At 43.7% G+C, this 27,294-nt stretch overlaps 2 long non-coding RNA genes across 3 annotated transcripts; one reads left to right on the top strand and one right to left on the bottom strand.

Moving 5' to 3' along the window:
* Window positions 1-1,660: 1,660 nt before the first annotated feature.
* Window positions 1,661-27,212, bottom strand: LOC309870555. Its single transcript, XR_014314699.1, has 3 exons — window positions 27,139-27,212; window positions 8,955-9,175; window positions 1,661-1,715 (listed from the first exon to the last, which is right to left on the bottom strand). It is a non-coding gene; the product is annotated as an uncharacterized lncRNA (long non-coding RNA).
* LOC309870556 lies at window positions 7,747-8,760 on the top strand. 2 transcript variants are annotated; one of them, XR_014314701.1, is made up of 3 exons: window positions 7,747-7,861; window positions 7,994-8,148; window positions 8,529-8,760. It is a non-coding gene; the product is annotated as an uncharacterized lncRNA (long non-coding RNA). The 2 variants fall into 2 exon arrangements; XR_014314700.1 differs by having other exon boundaries at window positions 7,747-8,148.
* Window positions 27,213-27,294: the final 82 nt, after the last annotated feature.

Here is a 27,294-nt window from a genome sequence, read left to right on the forward strand (position 1 = left end):
CGCTGGGCCTACCATTTACCTAGAAAGGTAACTTTCTAACTGCTGTCAGTCTCGGTTTCTTTCTCTGTAAATGAGGGAAATAAAAGCAATACCTACCGTATTAGGTTATCGTAAAGATGACGTGAGCTAATAGATGAAAGGCCGTCACACAGAATGGCCCCATCCATGGAACCTGGGTTAGTGTTTGTTGTGTCTTTAATGGAGGAGGCAGAAGATAGGTATGACCACAGACAATTCTGGGCTTATTAAACACCCTACCTTAGTGACCCCCAAAGAAAGAGGGAACAGTTCTCTCTCCACATCCATCTAAGCAACCTGGGGGAAGGACTCTGATTAACCAAGTCTTGAGGGTTTACTGGATCTCAGGCACCATCGTAAGTAATTCTTCACAGAATCTCCATCAATTTTCACCACAATATGGGTGGTGACATTTCTCATTTCACAGATGAGTGAACCAAGTCATCCAGACATTTAGTGGAGAGTGTGCACAGAAGGGCCACCTTTTTCCGTAAAGAGCTGGATAGGAGATATTTCAGGCCCAGCAGGCCATCTGGTCCCCATCACGGCTACTCGACTGTGTCGGAGCGTGAAAGCAGCAGCAGACAATATGTAAACAAACGGACATGGTTGTACTCAAATAATACTTGTCATCAGAATTCGAATTTTATAATATACATGTGTCAGGAAATACTATTCTTCTTTTGATATTTTCCCCCCAATGATTTAAAAATATAAAAACCATTCTGAGCTCAAGGGCCGTACAAAAATAGGCAGCAGGCTGGATTTGGCCCTTGAGCTGTTGTTTGCTGACTGACGAGTCACTCGCTCAAAGAGGCACAGCTAAAAATGGCGGACCCTGGCCTTGGGCCCAGGCAGCGTGACTCTGGAGTCCCCACCCTTACCCACATCAGCCTCTTGTTGTATAAAAATGTATTATTGTTGAAGAATTGAGTCAATGAGACTGGAAGGAAACGCTTCAGACTTTGAAATAAGCAGAAGAGACTACTGGACAGGCTCTCACTGGAATGTCAGAACCTCTAAGGATGTGGCTCGGCCATTTCATGCTCTCTCTCTCTCTCTGATCAAGCTGATAACTCTGTAAATAATTCCTGACTATAGATGTGCTGGTAAATTCTGTCTGGTGGAGGACCAACCCTCTTCCCACCATGAAAAGTCAGTTTTGTATCCACGAGTAAATTCTTTTCAATATTTCTCATCTCTAGGGGTGCCTGGGTGGCTCAGTTAAGAGCCTGCCTTTGGCTCAGGTCATGATATCAGGGTCCTGGGATTGAGCCTCATATCAGGGCTCAGTAGGGAGACTGATTCTCCCTCTCCTTCTGCCTCTTCCCTCTCGCCCCCACTTGTGCTCTCTCTCTCTCTCTCAAGCACTCTCTCTCTCAAATAAATAAAATCTTTAAAAAATAAATTTCTCATCTCTAAATATGTCTGTTCTTTGGCTTCTCCTTTGAGCTGGTTGTTACATCTGCTTGGTTCCCTCAGTAAGTCATGAGTTAAAATGAAATCTTGAACCCGTATTTATTTGCCATCTGAATGAGAGTCAAGATTTTACCTTTTTAAAAAATTATTCTTTAGCAGCTTGGGCGGCCCTCCAGGAGGTGCCCAATAGACTCACTTGACAGTCAGGTAAGCACCGCTCAACCAGAAATGGTACATCTCCCATGCAGTGTAAATCCAGGCACACCTTTTCTTAAGTTCTAAAGGTAAACAGAAAGTGGCAATAGAACTCTGCGTGCTTCCTGGTTTTCTAATTTTAATTTGATCTCTATTCATTTTGTGTTTTGATTTGTTTACAGCCAATGAATTTTTCCCCAGTGGTGACAGCATGACTGGGAATTTAGTTTATGGCCTATGTATTGATTTTGTAAAGGGATTATAGGATTATCGAAATCTATTCTCTGTTAGGTGGTTTGTTAGTCCTTTTTACGCTTGTCCATTTGACTACTTTCTGCTAAATCAGAGACAGAAAGAGATTTGAAGATGCTAGGTTGCTGGTTGTGAAGATAAGAACAGGGGGCCACAAGCCACAGAGTGCAGGTGGCCTCTAGAAACTGGACAGGGCAACGAAACACATCCTCTCCTAGAGCTTCCAGAAGGAATGCAACCTCTGGTTTTGCTCGTAAGATCCTTTTCAGACTTCTCAACTTTAGAACCATAAGATCATAAATTTATGTGATTTTAAGCCACAAAATTTGTGATAATTTGTTACAGCAACAATAGGACTCCAATACAGACTCTTTAAGAATATATCCTTCTTGGGCTGCCTGGGTAGCTGCCTGTTAAGTGTCTGCCTTTGGCTCAGGTCGTGATCCTGGGGTCCCGGGATTCAGTCCCACATTGGGATCCTTGCTCAACGGGAAGCCTGCTTCTCCCTCTGCTTGCTGTTTCCTTGCTTGTGCTCTCTTTCACTCGGAGAAGTAAATAAATAAATCTTTTTTTAAAAAGCGCCTGGATGGCTCAGATGGTTAAGCATCTGCCTTCAGCTCAGGTCATGATCCAAGGGCCCTGGGATTGAGTCCCGCATCAGGCTTCCTGCTCAGTGGGGAGCCTGCTTCTCTCTCTCTCCCTTCACTGCTCCCCTTGCTTGTGCTCTTTCACTCTCTCTCTCTCTCTTTCTCTCTCTCAAATAAATAAATAAAATCTTAAAAAAAAAAAAAAAGAACATAGCCACCTTTCTCAAGGTATAATTAGGGAAATCTATTCCACTGAGGCCTGCAAAGTCATTTTTGAGAACGATGCTCATTTAATCGGGTATTGCAAGCATTTTTAAGGAAAAGGAAAGACAATAAGGAAAAATGTAAGGCTTTGAAATAAGACACCACTGGATATTCTTTCAGCAAAATGCTGGAACCACCAGAAACTCTCTGGCTCAATAGGGATGTGCCCTGTGTTTTAACTAAGCTATTTTACAACTCTGTTGGTCCAGAGAGACATGCAAAGAAATTCTATCCAGTGATGGAACAACAAAAGCCAGGTCTACATCTATTTGCAAATTCATTTTGATATTCCTGATCTAGAAATATGTCTGCTTGTTGGATTCTTCTATGAATCACTCGTAATATCCGCCTGATTCCTTCAGTAAATGATGAGTTAAATAGAATCTTTCATATATATTCATTCCATATCTGGAAGTTATAATTTAATTTCTTTCTTTCTTTTTTTAAAAAAAATTTTATTGGGGTGCCTGGTGGCTCAGTGGGTTAAAGTCTCTGCCTTCAGCTCAGGTCATGATCCCAAGGTCTGGGGATTCAGCCACACATCAGGCTCTCTGCTCAGCGGGGAGCCTGCTTCCCCCTCTCACTCTGCCTACCTCTCTGCCTACTTGTGATCTCTGTCTGTCAAATAAATAAATAAAATATTTTTAAAAAAAATATTTAATTTCCTTATTTGGAGAAAAAGTGAGAGAATGAGCAAGGAAAGTGGCAGAGGCAGAGGAAGAAGCAGATTCCTGGCTGAGCAGGGAGCCTGACATGGGACTCAATCCTAGGACCCTGGGATCATGACCGGAGCCAAGGGCAGATGCCTAACCGACTGAGCAACCCAGGCGTCCCATGATTTTACTCTTTTGAAAATTATCCTTTTCTAAGATTCTGCTGTTATTAATATTCTTATATATGTTCCTTTAGGGAAACTCCATATTTTGTGCAGTCCATTTTATGGGCAGGTAGCTCTAATTATTAAAAGCACACTTCATCTATTAACTCAAAATTAGCATCCCTCTAATTTTACCTATTTGTCCTAAGAGTGAAATAAGATAATCCTAGAGATTTGTATTTGTATTTTTATTTTTTAAAAGATTTTTTTCTATGTATGTGAGTAAGAGAGAGCTCATGAACAGGGGGAGGGGCAGAGGGAGAAGCAGTCACCCCGCTGAGCAGGGAGCACAACGAGGGATTTGGTCCCACGACCCTGGGATCATGACCTGAGCCACAGGCAGATGCTTGCCAACTGACCCACCCAGGCACCCAGATATGCCCTTTTAGAATATTTAAAGATATGTGTCTATCTGGGCTCTGAGGCCCATTTCTCTACCCAGACTTTCTCACTCCCCTGTCCTTTCTTTCCTGACCAAGTCACTTAATTCATTTTCTTCCTCCTGGCTGTCATCCCTCTTGTCATTCAAAAAGTAATTTTTCTGCCAAAAAGACTGCAGAATTAGGAAAAGGCTTTCTATACTACCTCCTCCAACAACATATGTATATGCACACACTCATTCACACACTCTTAAAAGAATTCTAGCCAGGAATGCCTGGGTGACTCAGTCTATTAAGCATCTGCCTTTGACTCAGGTCATGACCGCAGGGTCCTGGGATCAAGTCCCACATCCGGCTCCTTGCTCAGCAGGAAGCCTGCTTCTACCTCTGCCCCTTCCCCTGCTCATGCTCTCTCTCACTTTCTCTCTCTCTGACAAATAAATAAAATCTAAAAAAAAAAAAGTTCTAGCCACTACAAGGACAATGATAAAACAGCAAAATTTAGGACATATTAGAAATACAAGTCATGGGTGCCTGGATGGCTCAGTCGGTTAAGGATCCAACTCTTGATTTCAGCCCAGATCATGATCTCAGGGTTGTGAGATTTAGCCCCGGGATAGGCTCCAAGCGCAGCGTAGAGTGTGCTTGAGATTCTCTCTCTCTCTCCTTCTCCCTGTGCCATACACTTGTTCTCTGACTCTGTCTCTCTCTCTCTCTCTCAAATAAATATATATACATATATTTTTTAAAAAAGGGAAAAAGTACAAGTCGTATGTCCTACTCAGTCCCACCATTTCTGGCCCATTGCACACACTCCCAGTTTTCCTAGTCCTTGTCCTGCCAATCAGTTAGTCCCCACCTAGTGTGTTTGGCCAGGCTAATCACAGAGATTGTCATCCAAGGGAGTCTATGGTCACAATGACCTTGGTCTATTGAAATACTTTGTTCTGGGGTGCCTGGATGGCTCACTTGGTTTAGCATTTGACTTCAGCTCAGGTCATGATCCTGGAGTTGCATGATCCTGGAGTCCCACAACCAGCTTTCTTCTCAGTGGGGAGTCCCTGTCTGCTTCTCCCTCTGCCGTTCACCCTGTTCATTCTTTTTTTCTCTCTTTCTCTCAAGTAAAATCGAAGGAAGGAAGGAGAGGAGAGGAGGAAGAAAGAAAGAAAGGAAGGAAGAAAGAAATGCTTTGTTTTACCAGGATCTGCCTCCAAATATGGAGCACCCCAGGAGAAGAAGTTCTTTCTTATTTCTTATTTCTTAGCCCCTATCCTCAAATGCATTCTATGAGTTTCACGCTATCCTGAATAGTTACTTCCTTGGGTTTACCTAGAATTTTCTGGTTCTTTCTCTGGTCTACTGCAGTGGTTTTCAAAGTGTGGTCCCCGGACCAGCAGTATTGACATCACCTGGAAGCTTCTTGGAAATCAAAATTCTCAAGCCTACCCCCAACCTACTGCATGAGAAACTCTGGGGGTGAAGTCCAGCAACCTGTGTTTTAACAATCTCTCCAGATAATTCTAATGCAAGTTCAAGTATGAGAACCACCCACCAACAGCTTCTTTACCAGGAGGCAGAGGTCTGATTCTGCTCCATCATCCACTTGGGGGCTAGGATCCTGGGACTCTGGCTGCATGTCAGAAGCCGCACTATGAGGCCTGTTTCCCTCCTCTGCTTCTCCAGGCTATCTTTTCTGCTTTTTTCTGTTGATAAGCCTTGTCCTGACTGGACCGCCCACCAGGTTCCTCTTTCTGGCATGAGGATGAACTCAACTTTGGCACAGAAAGCAGAGCTGATGCACACACACCCCGAACAGAAGGAAGTCGTTCCTGACCCAGTGCTCCAGCTCAGCACGTCCCCAAAGACATCCTCTCCCAACTCTGGCCCTTGTGGTATTGTCAGATAATAAGAAATATATATTTGGTCTTCCTTCCTAGTTCCTGGCACAGAATTCCCTAAACCCCAGCAATTTCCTAAGTCCTAAGAGGAGAAAGGAAAACTTCTGTTATAATATGTAGTTTCTGTCCCTGGTTCCTGAAGTAGCTCTGGTGTGTGAAATGTGAAAGGAGCATCTTTTATGATTTCTAATAAGCCCCTTCCTACCACAAATGAATTTATGTTAATAAGGTGACTTTTGAAAAGGATGGGGACTGGTCTCCAGAGGAGGATGTGATTAGAGGGTCGGCCATGTGACTAGAGGGTTAGAACTCTTAGTCCTACCTTCACACGGCCAACTCCAAGGAGAGGAGAAGGGGAGAAGTGATTATGGCCAATGATGTAATCAATCATGCCCACCTAATGAAACCTCCAAAAAGTCCTAACTGAGGGGGTTTGGACACATAGGGGAGCACATCCACCTGATGGGAGGGTGGCATGCCTGGAGAGGGCTTGCAAGCTCCGAGCTCCGTGCACACCTCGCCCTATGAATCTCTTCTATCTGGTTGTTCCTAAGTAGTATCCTTTATAATAAACTGGCATATGTAAATGTTTCCCTGAATTCTGTGAGCCGTTCTAGCAAATTATCAAACTTCAGGAGAGTCATAGGAACCTCTGATTTGGAGCCAAGTCAGGCAGAATTGTGGGTAACCTGGAGACCCACTACTTGGGTTTGGCATCTGAAGGGAGGGCAGTCTTGGATGCCTGGGTGGCTCAGTCTGTTAAGTGTCTGCCTTCAGTTCAGGTCATGATCCCAGGGTCCTGGGATCGAGTCCTACATGGGGCCCCTTGCTCATCACGGAGCCTCCTGCTCCCACTACTTGTGAGCTCTCTCTCACTCGCAAATAAATACACAAGATATTTTTTTAAATGAAGGGCGGGCAGTCTTGTGGAACTAAATTCTTCTTCTTTTTTTTTAAAGATTTTATTTATTTATTTGACAGACAGAGATCACAAGTAGGCAGAGAGGCAGGCAGAGAGAGAGAGGAGGAAGCAGGCTCCCTGCAGAGCAGAGAGCCTGATGTGGGGCTCGATCCCAGGACCCTGGGATCATGACCTAAGCCGAAGGCAGAGGCTTTAACCCACTGAGCCACCCAGGCGCCCCGGAACTAAATTCTTAATCTGTGGGGTCTGACACTGTCTCAAGGCAGATAGTGGTTGAATTGAATTATAGGATACCCAGTTGGTGTCAGCAGAGAATTGGAGAATAGATGGGTGTGAGAAACCCGCAATTTGCTGTCTCAAGTACTGTGAGGAGAGAGGGAAAGTGCTGTGAGGAGAAAGGGGTGCCTGGGCAGCTCATCCCTCCTTTCCCACTTCAACCCTACAAAATAGGAGAAATCCTCCAGAACTATCCTTTTAGACTCCCTGACAAAAAAACAAGACTCATTATGCATTTCTGTGTTTACTGGTTTCCTTACAATATGCATAGATTTTGTTTATGTCAGGAAGGGGAGGAGCTGATTTTATTTTAAAAAGCAAAATAAAAAAGTTGAGGCAATGATCCCAGTGTTGCAAGAAAGAAAGGCATCTGTGGGTGCGTGTGTGTGTGCCCATGCATGCAAGACACTGGTGTTGGTCATTGCCGGTGATAGGATTATAGGTGATTTTAATGGTTTACTTGCCTTCTCATCACTTTCTGACTCTTTACAAAAATCACTGAAGCCAGATACATCATGCACAACATCCTCATATTCCTTCTTATTTCATGATACCTCAATGATCCATCACATTGTAAAGAAATCATGAGTTTCTCACCGTCTTTAAGTCAAATAGACTTCTCTGAGGTCCAGCAGCACAGCAAATAATCTTCAAAACACTTATCAGAGCCCCACAGATGAAAGCCTATGGAGCCAAGGATCTGGACCCAAATGGAGGCCCTGCAGTTGTATTCCCAGGACACTGAACAGTGCCTGACCCACCGACGGTGCTGAGTAAGTGGACATAGCACTCAGCAGCCTGTTTCCCAGAAGCTGTCCTCTATTACACTGTACATGGATTTTGCTCTCCTTTTGGTCCAATTCAGTTGGCTTCTAAAGAAGGAAACCTCCCTCTCTGTTTACCAGGCAGGACTTAACACAGACGAATGCCTCATTCTTGAAGAAAGTGGTGGAAACTATATACACTTCATGGTCAGACAGACCAGGCACCAAATCTCAGCCTCCCGAGAACAACCAAAGTTGGCTCATCAAGGAAATTCTGCATACATCTGTGTACAAAAGTACCTGGAGTGGAGGAGCTTACCATCCAGCTGGGTACCTCCCAGGGGTTCTGTTTTCTCCTCTGTCAAATGGGGCCAGTAATTACTAGGCAGGGTTGCTCAGAGCCTTAAATCAAACAGTGCACAGAAAATGCCTGGGTGGTTGGCAGACAGCTATTTTTATTCTTATTGCTGTTGAATTTAAAGACAAATGACTACCCTCTAATGTTTTCTGAACTCTAATTGAAATCAACAAATACTGTCTGAGTCCCTATTTTATATCAGGTTCTGCACTGGGTATGGACGTTCTGGATTAGGAAGGGGGAGAGTATAAATCTGTTACTGTGTTCTTAAAATAATCACCTATAGCTTTATGAAAGTAATCGTGTTTTCCTTGGCAGTATCAGCCCGGAGATGTGGAGTCAAAGATACAGGGGCGCCTGGGCAGCTCAGTTGGTTAAGCATCTGCCTTTGGCTCAGGTCATGATCCCAGGGTCCTGGGATTGAGCCCCCGAATTGGGCTCCCTGCTCAGCAGGGGAGTCTGCTTCTCCCTCTCCCCCTCCCCCTGCTTGTGCTCTCTCCCTCTCTTTCAAATAAATAAATAAATAAATAATCTCTTCTCAAAAAGAAAACCTTTTTTTGACACTCGTTACAGTGGTGAGGAAGGCTATATGTAAGACTATTACAATGGAGGTATAGTAATAAGTGAGAGATTCAGCTCAACTCCACATACAGCAGAGACATCTGGGGACTTATCGACCATGAGCCGAGTGAGGGGTCAGTGGATGGAAAATTGCTAAGAGGAGGCACGAAGGGTGGGATTTACCTGGATTCTTGTTCCAGCTGGGCTGAGTGGCTGGGTGGGGCAAAGCCGGGGCTGGGGCCGAGGTTGAGGCCTCATCAAAAAGTCTCAGGAAAGGGGTGCCTGGGCAGCTCAGTCAGCTAAGCATCTGATTCTTGGTCTCAGCTCAGGTCTTAATCTCAGAGTTGTGAGTTCAAGCCCCATGCTGGTCTCCATTCTGGACTGCACAATGGGTCTGGAGCCTACTTTAAGAAAACAAAAAAAGAAAAAAATGGCTAAGAGAAGCTTCACTAATTTTTGGTCAAGGAGAGACTCTTTATCATGATGTTGCTTGTTTTAAAATGTGGCTTTTGGAACTGAACAATGTAGCATAGACCAATGCAGGGCCTAGAGGAACTATGTCCTTTCTTGAGTGGATGTTAAATTTCCCTACTGTCCACGGTTGACATTAGATTGCTGTGTAGCCATAGAACCCCATTCTGTGCCTGGCTTAGAATTAAGATCTCAGGCAAGGAGATTATCGGGTACTTTCTCACAAGAACCCTTCTCTTTCTGATCTATCCATCATCTTACTACTCAAATTATCTTTCTCAAATATAGACCTGAGCAACCTCTGATTGTCCACTGAGTAAATCTACCACCTCAGCATAGCACATAAGCCAGCACAACGGATTGATTAGTTTGAGGGAATTCCCCCAAATCTGAGAATCCCAGGTCTAATTCAAACCATCTGTGCTGAAGCAGAGTACTGGGGGGAGGGAGGGATTCTCCAGAGAAATAGGACCAGTACCATAGACAGATAGCTAGATTGATCTAAAGAGAAGATTTATTATAAGAACTCATTCATGAGGTGATGGAGACCAGTAGTCCCATCATCTGCCATCGGCAAGCTGGAGGACCAGGAAAGCTGGTGGTCTAATTTAGCCTCATCCAAAACCCTGTGAATTGGAGAGTTAATGGTGTAAGTTCCCAGCTGAGTCTAAAAGCCAAGAACCAGGAGCTCCCATGTCCAAGAGCAGAAGATGGACGGACATCTCAGTTCAAGCAGAAAAAAGCTAATTCATCCTCTCTCCGCCTTTTTTTTTGTTGTTGTTCTATTACGACCCTCCATGGGTTGGATGACTCCCACATTGGGGAGGGTCATCTGCTTTACTAAGTTCACCTTTTCAAATGCTAGCCTCTTCTGAAAACACCCTCACAGACACCCCCTAGAAACTATGTTTTACCAGATATCTCGATATCCCTTCAGCCCCATCAAACTGACACATAAAATTAACCATCACAGGAGGGGTGGCCTTGAGGTGACTTGAGGGAGTAGCGGTGGGCTTCTATCCAAGACCCCAGAGAAATCAGGGCACAGACACCAAGAGCCATGTTGTGGAGGGTTGTTGAGACCAAAACCAGTCAAGCGAGTCCTGAGGTGATCAGGAGTGCTGGGTAAAGGCAAGTTAAACACTAACTCATGGTGAAGGACGTTTCAAGGAACGGGGGTGGGGGGGAGTGGGGGGGTGGGAGGATGGGGGTGGGGGGAGAGCAATGAATACATCCATCCAGGCAGGTAGGGGATAGGTGAGGGGTTCTGGAGATGCAGTGGAGCTCCTACAGCGGCTCCCCCTCATTTTAGAAGCATGAGTCTGTGTGCACAGGACAGGTTTCATCACAGGTCCTGTCATCGTTTTGACAGAATGGGACATTTTGAGTCTTTAAGACAGAAAACTGGAAATTAGAACAGGGCAAATAAGGTCTTATCTCACGTGTCACCTCTGATGGGCCACTGGCTATGGGCATCCTGGGTTGAGAAGGATTCTGAAGATGTGCTTATTTTTAAGAGGATAAAGAATAAGAAACAAGGGACAGAAAAATAGAAAACAAATAAGGATCAAAAATACAAGTCCAAAGCCCAGTGTTGGCTTAGCATTTGAGGATTGGCTGACTGGGTATACAGTAGTCTCCCCCTTATCTGTGGGGGATACGTTCCAAGACCCCCAGTGGATGCCTGAGAATGTGGATAGTACCAAACCTTATATATACCATTTTTCCCTTTACATCCGTACCTATGATGATAAAGTTTATGAACTAGGCACAGTGAGAGAATAATAAAAAGTAAAAATAAAATAGAACAAATATAATAATACACTGTCATAAAGGTTATGTGAATGTGGTCTCTTTCTCAAAATATCTGATTGCACCGCATTCAGTCTTCTTGAGCTGATGTGAGAAGGTAAGAAGCCCGCAGGATGACAGGAGGTGAGGTGAATGACAAAAGAGTGTTAAGCTACTGTTGACCTTCTGAACTCACATCAGAGTAGGATCTACTACTTCAGGACGTGGGTAACCGAAACTGAGAAGTGAAACATGGATGTTGGGGTTGGCGGGGTGGATTTCTGCACTATGTTTTTGGTCAAGCAAAACATTCACAGGGACGCAAAAATGATCCAAGTCTCAGTCTGCCGACGTGACACCTGAGCCGGAGTGGCTCCATCTTGGGCCTGGAAATTCGTTTCAACAGACTGGACAGCAGTGCCACCTTCCCTGTTCCACACTACGGCGCTCGGCAGCCCAGTGACCCTGGCCTCACAAGCATGTGTCGTCGTGGGCGGAGTGCTTCACCATCGAACGCTGCTTCTGTGAGCTACCTCGAGCCTACAGTGGATGTGGCCTCTGACGGATGCTGAGGAGAGCCTGTGAGGGGCCCGAGAGTTTGCTGCCACAGCCCCAAAGACAGCTTGAGAACCAGGGCCTTGGTAGCCACTTCACCCCCTGTTACACTAACAGCTCTGTTTTCCCTTTAAAAAGGGATTTTCCTGTTTTCTTATTTCATCTTACTGGCCAGTCACTCGACCGGTGGAGTACACTCGCTGAAAATAGAAAAGAAAAAAAAAAAAAAAGTAATAATTTGACTGTTAGAAGGAAAGAATAAAAAATGAACTCAAGAAGTCTTAGAAAATGAGACAAGAAACCATGATCTTACTAAATCATCCAACACATGTCAAAGTGTGTCCTAAAAGACATTTTTGTTTTCCTTTTTGAATCGTGGCCAACGTCTGTCGTTTGGTTTTGACTGACAGCTCGGAGACTGGAACAGGGTGGCAGAGGGGGGATTGGTGAAGTCACACTCCCAGGGCAACACGCAGGGGTTTTTTGTGGGGTGCGAGGTGGTTTTTGTTTTTTGTTTTTAGTCTTTAAAAACCAAGGAAGAGAGAGAGGGACAATGAGAGTGACAATGTCACTCCCCTCACATACATAGCTTTTTTTTTTTTTTTAATTACATATTTAGCAAATATATTGCCTTGGCTCAAGGCAGTGATGTTTGCCTCAAAACTGCTTTAATGCAGGGCCTTATAGAAACAATGGATGGTCAGAGCCCTGGCTAAAAAGGATGAAAGAACCTTCTGGCTGGCAGGAGTGCCTTCCCTTGGCCTCATTCTGCTCCAGCTTCCTGTGAGGTGGCCTTGTCCAGGCCTCCTCCATTCTTTCCTTTGTTCCACTTTAAGCATCTTTAAAACCCCGTGTCTGGGTCCTTTCGGCCAGAAGAAGGTGAGAGGAAAGTCTTGCAGCAGCGGGGATCGGGGATTGCGCGCTGAGCTGTTACCTCCTCAACCACTGGGAAGGAGGGACTGTTATTTTTAATGCAGGAGGAACCTAATTGCCCAAGTGAATGGGGCCCTCCTGGGTGGTGCCATAAAACTCCGTGAGTCACACAACCAAAAACTGAAAAAACATCCCAAGATCCATGAATAAGAGAGCGCTTTTTCAGAAACAGGGGTACATTGTTGCTTTTGGTTCCAGATTCCTGAATATGGGTTTCATGCTATAGAAATCTGAGCTGGTGGCAAAAGGAGCAAAAAAATGAAATGTGTTGAGCCCCTTGGTTCCCAATCAGCATTTTCTTGTCGAACAAGGAGCAGGGGTTTATTTCTCCTCTGCAAGGCAGCTGCACTGACGCTTTAAGCAGCTGGCTCTAAGGTCAGCGATCAACTTGACATTGTTAATTTCACAAGTGAAGTTAAACTCTTTGGGGCTTGCACAAAGACACTGGCCAGAAAGGGAGTGCTCCTGTGGACAGCCATGGAGAAGAGCCAGCCCCCCTCAGCCTACGGAGGAGAAGGTGTAAACTAAAACAGAAAAAGACAAGGAATCAAATTTTAAATTACTAATTACCTATTTCATGCTGTGGCCAAGACACCTATCTGTTGAACATTTTCCCCCAGAGCCCAGGCAGGCTCTGGATTTGGGGCACTAGGAATGACTAGATCAGGAGGATTACTAAAGGTGTGGAAATCAAAACGTCTGCCCCAAACTGTCTCCTTGTACTTTAGGAGCTATCGATTTCCCAAGCTCACCTGGGGAATAAACATTTTAAAAAGGGCAGGGAAGAGAAATCGCTTGCCTTTAATTCCATCATTAAACAAGCCCACCAGCAACGAGGTACTTGAAGAAAGTGGGGAGGCAGCCCTGAGGCTTCAAATGGAGTCTAGTTTAGACTTGCTTAAGAAAGTTAATTTTGGTGGCTCCGTTGGCTTAGCATCTGCCTTCAGCTCAGGTCATGATCCCCGGGTTCGGGGGATTGAGCCCCACATCAGGCTCCCTGCTCAGCGGGGACGCTGCTTCTCCCTCTCCCTCTGCCTTTCCACAATGCTTGTGTTCTTTCTCTTTCTCTCTTCTAAATAAATTAATTTTTTTTGGAAAGTTAATTTAAGAACAAGAAAAATGGGAAAATATAGGTTCCATGGCTTTGAGTTCCACCAAAGAAAAACAAGCCAAAAAAAAAAAAAAAAAAAAAAAAAAAAGAATGTATGGTACCATTGTTATCTAAACCATACAGAATTCTGAGAGTTCATGGAGGAAGCTGGGAATCACAGCTGTTTCCATGGGGCCAAATGGACAGCAACACATAGTGTTTCCCAGATCCAGTTTGGAAAAGAAAAGAATGAGGAGACCTCAGAGTCACAGTCACAGGTGCAGATTCTGCTAACAACAGCAGTAATAGCAACCCACAAATTCTTTCCTCCCATGTGGCCTTTGAACTTGCTCTTCCTTCTACCCCATATATGCCCATTTTCGCAGAGCTGGCTACATCTAGCCATTCCCCCTCCATGAGCTTTCCCGGCCACCAGTCACTCTCCACCATATCACTTTGCATTAATGCATTCATGGTTTTTCCCAGCACCCGAATTTATGATAACAAATACATGTGACACACAACTTCCAAATGATAATAAAATACGCAATACTTTTAATTGCAAATTCCGTATTGTCGATCAGATCTCACAGAATGCCTTTGAGCTGTTTGACCCAACTCTTGTATCTGTAACCAAACTATGGTTGCACTTGAACCATGATTTGACCAAAAGAGTTGCATCCAATCTGTTCTTTCCCAATAAAAGTATTGTCATTAAATCTGATATATCAGCTCTTAAGTGATTTCTCACCCTCATACCAATGAGATTTGCTAAATTGGCACCCCTTTTAGCTTCAGCACTAATGGTTGCAACAACACTAGCCACTATTTCAGATTTTCATGTAATTGCAAGGATTGGAACATTGTTTATTAAGAGCTTGCAAAATTCCTAAAAATGTAATGATCCACTCTTTAGGGGTGGGACAGTGGTCAGCACAAGCTCTGTACCTCTCCAGCTTAGATGGTAGTAAGTTCTATGAGAGAATGAGGGGCACCTGGCAAATATCAAATCCACACAGATTCTTTCTTAACATAAAACATACTAGTGTCTTCGCTTTGATTCTCTTGAATCTTTCTATATGAGCTTTTTAGTCTTCCTGGGTTGGAAAGACTAGCAAGGGTGGATCATCCCAACTATGGTTGCCCAGCTACTAAGAATGGCAATTACCACCTTCGTTATTAGCAGATTCTCATAATCAGGGATTTTTTTTTTAAGATTTTATTTATTTACCTGACAGAGATCACAAGTAGGCAGAGAGGGAGGCAGAGAGAGGGAGAAGCAGGCTCCCCGCTGAGCAGAGAGCCCAATGTGGGGCTCGATCCCAGGACCCTGAAACCATGACCCAAGCCAAAGGCAGAGGCTCTAACCCACTGAGCCACACAGGCGCCCTCATAATCAGAGATTTTGGTCGGATGTGAGAATTGGAGCTGCAGATATCCCAACCAATTTTTCCCACTGTCAGACAGTCTTTTTATAGTCACGGATTGTGACTATACACGGATTGTGTCACAGATTTCAAAATGTTGAAAGGCTTCTTGTCTCCTGACTCACACTGTTTAATTCTGCCTCCTCACAAAGTCTGCAATTGCTACCCAGGCTGGTCATGTGATTGGATGTGGCATTTCTTTCACTCTTAGGACATGTAAACTATTAGTTTGCTAGAGCTGCCATGACAAAGCACCACAAACTGGGTCACTGAAACAACAGAAACTTATTGTCCTCCAGGTCTGGAGGCTAGAAGTCTAAAATCAAGATGTCGGCAGGGTTGGTTCCTTCCAACTGAGAATTTGGCCCACTCCTCTCTCTGATGATGGTTTGGTTTGCTGGCAATTCCTTGGCTTGTGGACCATCATCCTGGTCTCTACCTTCAATGTTCACATTGTATTCTCCTCGAGTGTTTGTTTATGTCCAAATTTCTCCTTTTAATAGGACATCAGGCACATTGAAGGAAGAGTTCTCCCTGCTCCATCCAGTATGACCTCATCTTAACTACATCTGCAATAACTATTTCCAAGTTCAAATACTGAGTTGCTGTGGGTTAAGACTTCAACATCCAAACTAGAGAAGGACACAGACCAATCCAATAGTGGATTTGTGTGTGTGTGCATGTGTGTGTGCTGTCTAACTCTAAAGACCTTTGAGGGGCACCTGGGTGGCTCAGTCACTGAGCATCTGCCTCCCGCTCAGGTCATAAGCCCTGGGTTCCTGGGGTCCTGGGTTCGGGCTCCATGCTCAGCAGGAAGTCTGCTTCTCCCTCTCCCATTTCCCCTGCTTGTATTCCCTCTCTTGCTATCTCTTTGTCAAGTAAATGAAGAAAACTCTTAAAAAAATAATAAGTAATTGGGACACCTGGGTGGCTCAGTTGGTTAAGCAGCTGCCTTCGGCTCAGGTCATGATCCCAGCGTCCTGGGATCGAGTCCCACATCGGGCTCCTTGCTCCGCAGGGAGCCTGCTTCTCCCTCTGACTCTGCCTGCCACTCTCTCTGCCTGTGCTTGCGCTCTCTCTCTCTCTGACAAATAAATAAAATCTTTAAATAATAATAATAATAATAAGTAATAAATAAATGAATAAATACCTAAATAAAGACCTTTGAGCTAGATGGGATCCTAACACAAATAAATGTATTTTCTGTGTAATAATTAAATATTTTTAAACTTTATGGAATCTCCCATTCTTCCTTAGCTTTAAGACCTCACAACTCTTCGAGACACTTAAAGATATCTCACACAGCTCTGTCTTTCTTGTGGCCAAGAACTCAAGAGATCATTTTCCTGACAACCTCGTTTGAATCAACAGGGTGCAATGCTGTATAACAGGCTATAAATGTACGTTATATCCTTGAAAATCCACTCTGAAACCTTTATTCTGTTACTCCCATAATCTCTCTGGAAATTCAACAAACACAGTTCAGTGATTACTTGCTGTTAATCAATTCTAAGATGAGCATCTTCCCTCAAATTAAAAAAAAATGAGTATATTTGACACAATGTTACATTAGTTTAAGGTGTACAACTTAGTTATTTGACAAGTTTCTACATCATGTCGTGCTCACCACAAGCGTAGCGACCATCTGTCCCATTACATCACTGTTACAATATCACTGACTGTATTCCTTATGCTGTGCCTTTTATTCCCATGACTTACACATTCCGTAACTGGAAGCCGGTATCTCTCCGTCTCCTTCAGCCATTCTGCCCATCCCCCACCCTCCCTCCCCCTCTTCTCTCTTTCCTCACGTTTCAACATCTCTGAAATCAGAATCTGTTTATGATCTTCGGCATGTTGTAGTTCAATTAACAGCGTATCTCTTTTTCTTCCCGGTGGGATATCAAATAATGATATGATCTTAATTAATGGTGTCTTAGTTTCAGAGAAGTACAATGTTAAGAATCTACTATGTGCAGACACTGTTAAGTATCCGGAATATATAGAATAGTAATAGCGAAAAGCAGAAGCTGTCTTCCCAGTGTCTTAGGGAGATAAGTAAGCAGTAAGCTTCAGTGTAGTGATCTGGGGCATAGTTTCTCTTGTAGAGCCCGGGTATTCACTTGCCCACTGCTCTTTTCATCCATGTTGCATTGCAGTTATTGGTTCTCTTGCCTGCCTTCTTTAGCAACTTGAAGCCAAGCGCCCTATCTTCATCAACCTCACAGTCTCGCTGCCTAGGACGGCACATAGCCCACAATCAGTGCTAAATGATTCAACAAATGGATTAAGGTCCTCAGAGCCTATGCTGTGTTGGAAAGTCTCACTAAAGAAAACTTAGATTTTAATTTCAATTGCCTTCTCCAACAGGACTTTCAAGCAGGATTGCCCTGAGTGCATATCACTGAGTGGCTTTTTGCTGAGGTGGTTCTTGATAAAAGCTGGAAAATCATGGCAAGGTGTAAGGACTGTCCCGTGGTCTGTTCTGTGGTCTGTGATGGTTGCTCACAACCACCCATCAACTGGCCTTCAATATCATACAGAAACGTGGGGGTATGGAGAGATGCGTCAAGTGAGAGCTTCCCTCTATTTTATGGAGTTCAGACAAAATTAAGTCTAGGTGAGCTTTAACTGGCATTTTGATTGGTAAAGAGATGCATGGACCAAGATTAATATTTCTTTGGGAAAAAAAAAAAAGAACCTTTTTTTGTTTATTTGAGAGAGAGAGCATGAGGTGGGAAAGAAAGGAGCAAAGGGAAAGGGAGAAGCAGGCTCCTTATTGAGCAGAGAGCCCAGATGAAGGACTCCATCCCAGGACTCCAGGATCATGACCTGAGTGAAGGCAGACATTTAGCTGACTGAGCCACCCAGGCACCTCAAGATGAAGATTTAATAATGCAAGTGGAATACGAGGCACACATGTTAGTTTCTTATTGCTGCATAATAAATTATCATATATGTTATAAGGCTACCAACCAAGTGTCAGTCAGGCTGTGGTTTCATCCGGTGGTTTGACTGGAGAAGGATCTGCTTTTCAGCTCCCTCAGATTGTTGGCAGAATTCATCTCCTTGTGGTTGTACGACTGAGGTCCCTGTTTTCTTGCTATAGTGAGGGCTTGCTCCCAGCTCTAAAGGCCACCAGCAGTGCCTTACCATGTGCCTTTCTCCACAGGCTCTCACAACATGGCTCTGTATTTCAAAGCCAGCAGCAGACAGAGAATCTCTGCCCTAAGAGAGACCCCCAATTCTCTTCTAAGGACTTTTATCTGATGAAATCAGGTCCATCCAGCATAATCTCCCTTTCAACTAACTCAAAATCAACTGATATGGGACCTTAATTATTTCTTCACCCTTGCCATATTCTGTTGGCTGGAAGCAGGTCACAAGTCCCAGTCAAACTAAGGGAGAGGGGATGATATAAGGTGTGAACATTAGGGAGTGGGTATCAAGAGACCCATCTTAGAATTCTGTCTGTCTTAGCCTACATTATCTTCTCACTGAAATCTCAGGACAGAACCGGAGGAAATAATAACTATGAAGTTAACTTCATGGAATCCCAGGGTTGGAAAGCACCATTCCCTGCCTCTAAGTGAATAATCCTTAACCAGACCTGAAAAATAATGTTTGTACTTTAACATGTGAGGGATACTTTATACTATTTATACTATATACTTTTTATACTATATAGTTTACACTTCAGCAGAAAGGGATTCCATTTGTAATCAGTCCTTGTGGATAATATAAACCCCTAAACAAACAACTTTATTTTATTACTGTTGCATGAGTACCAGGATTGCCAAAAGTGTGGACAATACAGATAAACGGAGCCATCTTGGAAAGCAAGTATATGTAAAGTAAATGTAGCACAATTTCCCTGAGCTCCCTCCAAATATAGAAAATGTCAATTTAGGAGCTCATACATACAGGCTCTGCTGGTATCCTTCTTCAGTGATTGGTATTTTGTTTTGTTTTGTTTTGTTTTTTGGTATCAAGGGGATACAGTTACCACACACCAAACCCTTGCTACTCCACATGTGGTCTGTGGATCAGCAGCGTTGGCATCACTTGAGAACTTATTAAAAATGCAAACTCGGGTTGCCTGGGTGGCTCTGTCGGTTAAGCATCTGCCTTTGACTCAGGTCATGAATCTCAGGGTCCTGGGATCGAGCCCCGAGTTGGGCTCACTGCTCAGCGGGGAGTCTGCTTCTCCCTCTCTGTGTGCCCACTCACTCTCTCTCTTTCTCTCTCAAATGAATAAGTCTTTACCAACAACAAAAAATGCGGTGGTGTTGCAATAACCCAAATATCAATATCCTTAATTTATATTATATTGTAGAACACACATATCTGACTCTTTGCTTCATCAAAGCATATGTGAGACTCCAGCAAACTTCCAGGGAAACTTGTCATCTTCTCATGCAGCTCCTTTCTGGCATCTACTACCGTATTTTGTACCAGAAGCTGAATTAGTAAAGGCAAGAGCCTGGAAGACAGGGCTGTAGCTGTCTGTGTGAGCAAGAAGGAAGTAGGTAGGAAAAGAGAAGGAGAAGTGGCAGCCCGGAATTTGTTTCTTGGTAAGCCAGCTGCCGTCGGTCCTTGTGAGCAGTCTCTTCTCCAGCTTTGGGAACAGGGCTCAGGCTAGGCAGAGGCTCCTCACAAAACTCTAGAGGACAATGTCCATCTTACTGGGGATTTTGTGGAAAATTCCCCATTAGACCTTTCTGTTATCTCGCAGCTCCCGGGCTGCCCTATGGAGTCTCTCCCAATTTATTTCCCTCCCATACCCCTCGCTTTTCCATCTCCCACACCCCGTAATATTCATCCTTTCCTACGAGAACAATGTGGCCCTGTCTCAAATCTTTCCATTTTGGATAACTGCACATTACTTAAGAGTCTCTTTACGAAAGATCATTCCACTTTGCACCCAGGAAACAAGTGATCCTCCAGTTACAGGGCTCGATCCTCTTTATGGGGCTGTGAAGATCATGAATAATAAACAGCTGACAGTTTAACCTGGTGGTTCAGGGGTTTGAGTCCAGGGTCAAGGTTTTCTTGATGTAAATTACTCAACCCTGCTAAGCCTTGATTTTTTTTTTTTAAGATTTTATTTATTTGTTTGACAGACAGAGATCACAAGCAGGCAGAGAGGCAGGCAGAGAGAGAGGCAGAGAGAGAGGGGGAAGCAGTCTCCCTGCTGAGCAGAGAGCCCAATGCAGGGCTCTATCCCCAGACCCTCGGATCATGACCTGACCCGAAGGCAGAGGCTTCAACCTACTGAGCCACCCAGGTGCCCCTAAGCCTTGCTTTCTTGATATGTAAAATGAACGGTGGGCTCTGAGCAATACAGTCTGTGTCTTGAATAATAAAAGTAATGTCTATGTTATGCATTTGGGGAAAGTCATATCAAACATCATATGAAAAGGACTTCCCCCAATTCCAGTGCCTGGCACAAATAATAAGTAGGTTATAATAGCAGTTGTTAAATAATTCCCAAACTCGGGGCACCTGGATGGCTCAGTGGGTTAAAGCCTCTGCCTTCAGCTCAGGTCATGATCCCAGAGTCCTGGGATCAAGCCCCACATCCGGCTCTCTGCTCAGCAGGAAGCCTTCCTCCTCTCTCTCTCTCTCTCTCTGCCTGCCTCTCTGCCTACTTGTGATCTCTGTTTGTCAAATAAATAAACAAATAAATAAATAAAAAGGGGTTAATATCCAAAGTATATAAAAGACTCATACAACAATAGCAAAAAAGCAAACAATCCAATTAGAAATTGGAGAAGGAACTCAGAGACTTTTTTTTTCCAAAAAGATAAATGAAAAGATGCTCAACATCAGTAATCATCAGGGAAATGCCAATCAAAATCACAATGAGATATCACCTCACACCTGTTAGGATGGCTATTATCGAAAAAGACAAGAGATAATAAATGTTGGTGAGGGGTTGCCTGGGTGGCTAAATTGGTTAAGCATCTGCCTTCAGCTCAGGTCATAATCCTGGGGTCCCAGGATCGAGCCCCACATCAGTCTCCCTGCTCAGTGGAGAGTCTGCTTCTCCCTTTCCCTCTGCCACTCCCCCCAACTTGTACTCTGTCCTTCCCTCTCTCTCTCTCGACCTGTGTCAAATAAATATATAAAATCTTTAAAAATAAAAATAAATGTTGGTGAGGATGTGGAAAATGGTAACCCTTAAACCAGGGAATATAAAATGTTACAGCCATTATCAAGAATAGTTCTCAAATATTAAAAATAGAAGTACTGTATGATCAAGCAATCTCGCTTCTGAGTATATATATGAAGGAATTGGAATCAGTATCTCAAAGTGATATCTGCACCTCCATATTCACTGCAGCATTATTCACAATAACCAAGAGAAGGAAACAACCTGTGCCAGTCAATGGATAAATGGATAAAAACAATTGGATATGTGCACGCACGCACATACACACACACACACACACACACGCTCAGACACAATGGAATATTACTCAGTCATGAAAAAGAAGAAACCCTGTAACTTACAACAATATGGATGGACCTTGAAGGCATTACACTAAGTGAAATAAGTCAGACAGAGAAAGACAAACACTGTATGATCTCACCTAAATACGTAATCTAAAAAAGTCAAACTTGTAAAAACAGGGAGTAGAATGGTAGTTCCCAGGGGCTGGGTGGAGGGCGGGGGTTGGGGAGATGTTGTTTAAGGGTACAAACTTACAAGTAGGAGTTAGTAAGTTCTGGAGATCTAATGCACAGCATGGTGATTATAGCCAACGATGTTGTATTATAAACCTCAAAGTTATTAAGAGACTAGATCTTAATTGTTCTAACCACAAAAAAGGATTGATAATTATGCAATGTAATAGAGGAGCTAGCTAATGATAAGATGGCAATCACATTGCAATATATAAATGTATCAAACCAATACCTTGCATACCTTCAACCTACACAATGTTATATGTCTATTATATCTCAAACAATTCAAGAATATTAAAGAGTAAGTAACATCAATTTTGGAAATATATTGTCAGATATTATGAACATAACTTGCTGGTCCCATGGAGGTGAGCAAGACTGTCCCCTGAAGGGAGTGGCTCCTAGTCAGCTAGTGAGCTTCTCTGGGAAGAGACCAGTATGGGGAATGGATTGGGGGAGGTGTATGCATGGCAGGGGGAGGAGGGATATTTTCTTGGCTCCACATCTGGTCCACACTCATTCCAGTCTCTGTTACAGAACTGCCTGGAGCACTTCTGTTGGGGTGGGAGCTGTTCCTTGTCACAGGCCAATGACCTTGGGCAGGCAGGGAGTGTGCGGAGAAGACCTCGGGTTAGGTCCTCGCTGTAGTTTCCCTGAATCATTCTCTGTGACACATAGCCTTTTGTCATCTGTACAGCCTGTCCTGCACCCGATCAGGGAGGGGTCCACACCCACGCCTGGGTCACAGTGATCCAGGGAAACGCTGGATCCCTTCCTTTGAGGTCAGAAGATGGGGATTGCAGAGAGCCAGCTGGGCTCAGAGCCTTGAGGCCCCCCCTTCGGGGTTTACTTTGAGGAAGCCACTTAACCAAAGTCTGTCTCACTTCCCCATTTGTAAATCAAAAGAGACATCTACCTCTCAGGGTTGCCATGAGGATTAGAGAAATATGTGTGGAGTGACTGGAATTTATATATTCATTCACTGTTTATTCATGCCATCCCCTATTACTGTAATTATTACCTGCCAAGCACCAGGCAACAGAAAGGCAGCAGGGAGCAAGACAGATCAAGTTCATGCTCTCTTGACCTTATATTCCAGTGAGGAGGAGAGACGGAGACTGTCACAGCCGAGAAATGCAGTGAGCACTTGATTTGGAGGCTCATGATTGATTCGGGAAAAACCTGTAAAAGGTGAGGGACCCGGGAGCAGGAAAGGCAAGTGTGAGAGCGGGAGTGTGAGGTAGGATCTCCCCTCGGCCAGGTCCGTGGGGACTCACTCTGGCCCACAGACCACACCTTCAGAGTTGTACTTTGAGGTAAGAAGATGGAGCATTTGTACCCCTGTCTCTCTCTGTCCTTGGCCACCCCTGGTGAAGTGAAGTAGTTGCTCAGTCAAGTGAGACACTGCAGAACTGTCACAAGTTGTCACAGAGGTGGCATCTGCGGGCGCACTGGCTTGGTCAAAACACTCTGTCTGGGTGCTCCACAACACCCTCATGTGCTCCAAGAGGAAAAGTCACAAAGCGGGAGATGTGAGGAGGAAAGGAGCATTCAGGGGTATGAGGGAGACTGTGACGGCGTGGCCACGAGCCAGAGCTGGATTCAGAGCTTGTGGAACCTGGAGCTTACAATTTGGGGGCCTCTTTCAGAATAGAAGAATATGTAAAGTCATGAAAACAAAACTAGGACAAACATGAAGATTTATTCAAATGAGAAATGAGGACAAATTACAAATAATAAAAGCTAACAAATGCTTCAAACATCACAAAATCCAGGAGGGGGGAAAAAGACCCATGATATTTATATAAACTCCCTGACACACCCCTACAATACCTTTTCCTACATATTTTGGCTGTATTTTTTTTTTTTATGTTGTCCTCATGTCATAATGGTTTGGTTACCATCGTTTAAGAGTATAAAGATAATTTGATCTTTCCCTTAAAATGGTAGACAAAAAAAAAAAAAAAAAACATTTTTCGTTGTTACTGTTTTATTGTTACTGTTTTTTTGGTGTTTTTTTTTTTTAAGTTTCTTTGAGCTTCAGAAGTCAGTATTTGTCGAAATCGTGTGACTTTTTAGGATTATTGTCAGGTTTGGAAAAGCCTCTATTAACGTGTCTTTCCTAAATGAGCTGTGAGCTTTGGGAAGACGTACCACGGCTAGCTGCAGACACCACGCATGTTAAACTCACTCTTGTCCCCTGCCAGCCTCATCTGGTGGTTGCTGGGTGTCGTGGGACTTGTTCTTAGTGAGCTGCCCACATAGGACCATGATAGGTGGTGACGGGCCGAGAGGGATGAGGGTTTTCCAGGATGGTAAATCAGCTTCCCCTTAGGCAGCTCCCCAAAATGCCCACAGCCTCTCCAATACCACCTGACGTGGGGAAGCCTGGGGAGGGACAACCAGAGTAAAAAGAAAGAGTCAACTTGTATTTTGGCTGATGGTTGCTGCAATATTTTATTTGCAACATTTACAAAAACACACAAGCACGTGAATAGATCCCTAGGATGCCGCCCCCCCCCCCCCCGGCCCCAGATTTAGAAAAGGCCACGGCAGGTGAGGGGCTCCGAAATGGAAGCTTTACTAGCTTTGCCCTGAATTCCCTCTGTTAGTGAGGGACTCTTCGAGCAGGCAACATAGACGCCAAAAACTCTGAGTTGGCACTCAATAAATGTTTATTGGAGATTCATGGTGAACTCCCTGCGGTCTCTGAAGACAGGGATCCTGGGCTCCATCTTAAGACTTGGACCAAAGATGGAAGGCCTGGAAGGTAGTGCTTCCCAAAGAAGGCTTCTTTTAAAATAGAAGTTGCCTGGGGCGCCTGGGTGGCTCAGTGGGTTAAGCCGCTGCTTTCGGCTCAGGTCATGATCTCAGAGTCCTGGGATCGAGTCCCGCATCGGGCTCTCTGCTCGGCAGGGAGCCTGCTTCCCTCTCTCTCTCTGCCTGCCTCTCCATCTACTTGTGATTTCTCTCTGTCAAATAAATACATAAAATCTTTAAAATGCAAACTATTAAAAATAAATAAATAAAATAGAAGTTGCCTGCATCAGAGACCCTCGCTAAAATACCCATTTATGGCCTTTGCCACTTTTGCCTACAGGCGATAAACGGCATGGGGCTGTGCAGGGTTGACTGCAATCAGTAAAGATTTTAAATCAGTGGATTGTTTGGCTATGATTTCTATCTTCTCATCCTTTGCTGGGTCTCTGGATTAAGGGAGTCCCTTGTGCCTGCCAAGTGTCCCTGATTAGAACACGAGTCTCCCAGCCTTGTAATTATTTACCTGTCCGGCTCCCTTACAATCCCGTCTTATTTATGTGTCTAGCACACAGCCCCGCACACAGAGACATTCCATCCATGTTGTGAGATGAATACACAATTGCCCACCCAGGAATGCAGATAAAGGGAAAAAACATTCCACCAGTTTCTTTATTTCATCTCAAATTCCCAAGGGCCGGTAAATTAATACTTGGCTGAGTGTGGTGGGTAAGGTAATGCTTGACCCCGAACGACTTAAGCATATTTCTGTTTTTCAGGTCGTTTGCAAAAAGCACAAGCTAGTTTACATAAACAATTTGCACTGGTGGATGGAAAGCATTCACAAAATAAAGGAGAAATAACCCACAATACGTAGTTTTCATTCTGGTTACTCTGCAGCAAAATATGGAACAGATTCTCTTTCTTATTTTTGAGAAGGACAAGAGAGCTGCTTGTCTAGAGGCACTATTGCCTTTGTCAATAAATAAAGGGTCCTTGTGTTTGCAAGGATTTCACATGATGTACTAAAAAAAAAAAAAAAAAGCGTGTAAAGTTTTCCATAGCAAGCGTGCTCTCCAGATTTATGCCAACCACTTAATTACAGAGCCTTCGGAGTAATCAGCCACACTTCTGTGCAGTGCTAACAGAAAGGCTACGCGACGTCTGGGGGTTTCTCCTTTGGATTTCTTCTTTCCTCCCCAGCTTTCACAGATCCAATAGGAATAATGGCAACAATGAAACTCACAAATTATCTTTGAATTATAGCTGAAAATTGGAAATGCATTTCAAAGAGACTGAGGATATCTGACATCAAGCTAAATTAATAGAGAAAATATTTGTTTCCTGTATTGAAACTACTAACCGTGTTGAATAAAAGCAACTAAGAGCTTTCAGAAATTTTCTAGGGCTCTCAAATAAATCCTGGATTTAGATAAAAGTCTCCTTAACGCCAAAGATTTCAAAGGAGTTAATTAATATAAATATTTTTGTAAAAAATTAAAGTCTAGACAAATCCTGAAAATAGTAAATGGAGATTCACTGTGCATAGTTGGGAAGCATCATGCATCAAACCTATGTTTATAAGGCAAGAAGAGCCTTAGTTTCATTACTGAAGGAATAACAGGGGTTGGTAAATGGAATTTTATTAAAATTGTATTATTTATTTTATCAAAATTTTATTTTATTAAAATGTTATTATTTTATTAAAATATTAATATTAAATATTTTATTGAAATTTTATTATTTTATCAAAATTTTATTATTTTTTAATTAAAATTTTATTAAAAGTTACTCTCTGTTAAAATACTTATAAGAGTAAGTTAATCTATGGGGCACCTGGGTGGCTCAGTGGGTTGAGCCTCTGCCTTCTGCTCAGGTCGTGATCCCAGGGTCTTGGGATCGAGCCCTGCATCGGGCTCTCTGCTCAGCGGGGAGCCTGCTTTCTCCTCTCTCTCTCTCTCTGCCTGCCTCTCTGCCTACTTGTGATCTGTCTGTCAAATACATAAATAAAATCTTTAAGAAAAAAAAAAGAGTAAGATAATCTATGTGGTTTCAGGTGATAGCCCTCAATCCACGGCCCTATTTTTAAGGGTAATTATGGATGATATTGAAAGTTTTGACCTAACTACTCTCAACTATTTCTCTGTACTCTGGTCTACTAGTGTGTGAAAACCCAACAGCAGCCTCATTATTGGTCCCTGCTAAAATCAGTAGTTTTTACCGGTCGTGAGTACCTCTAGTTTGATTGGCATTTGAGCTAGTAAGGCTGTGAAGGCAAGCACTCTGTGTTGGGCAGGGAGACTGCCAAGGTCAGGAAAGGTGAACACATAAAATGGTATCCAAAGCCTGATTTTAAAAAAATAATAATAATCAGGGGCGCTTGGGTGGCTCAGTGGGTTAAGCCTCTGCCTTCAGCTCAGGTCATGATCCCGGGGTCCTAGGATCGACCCCCGCATGCAGGGAGCCTGCTTCCCTTCCTCTCTCTCTGCCTGCCTCTCTGCCTACTTGTGATTTCTGTCAAATAAATAAATAAATCTTTAAAAAATAATAATAATAATAATAATAATCAGCTGTCTTTGGGAGATCAATATTCTCTCCCTGCCTGGGACCTGTACAATGAATGAGATCATAGCCTGGGCTGTGGTCAGCTCACCCAGGTCGCGCCAGCTTGAAGGCTTCGCAGGAGATGGTAGATGACCTTCTCTGGGCCCATGTTCTCGTCTCTCCTCCTGTGATGCAAGGTAGTGGTCAAGCCCACAGGCGGCTGCAGCCAGATTTATAATTCAGCTGCATGACCTTGAACAAGGTA

The sequence above is a fragment of the Mustela nivalis genome, assembly GCF_964662115.1.
Source record: "Mustela nivalis genome assembly, chromosome: 7".
Classification (NCBI taxonomy): Eukaryota; Metazoa; Chordata; class Mammalia; order Carnivora; family Mustelidae; genus Mustela; species Mustela nivalis.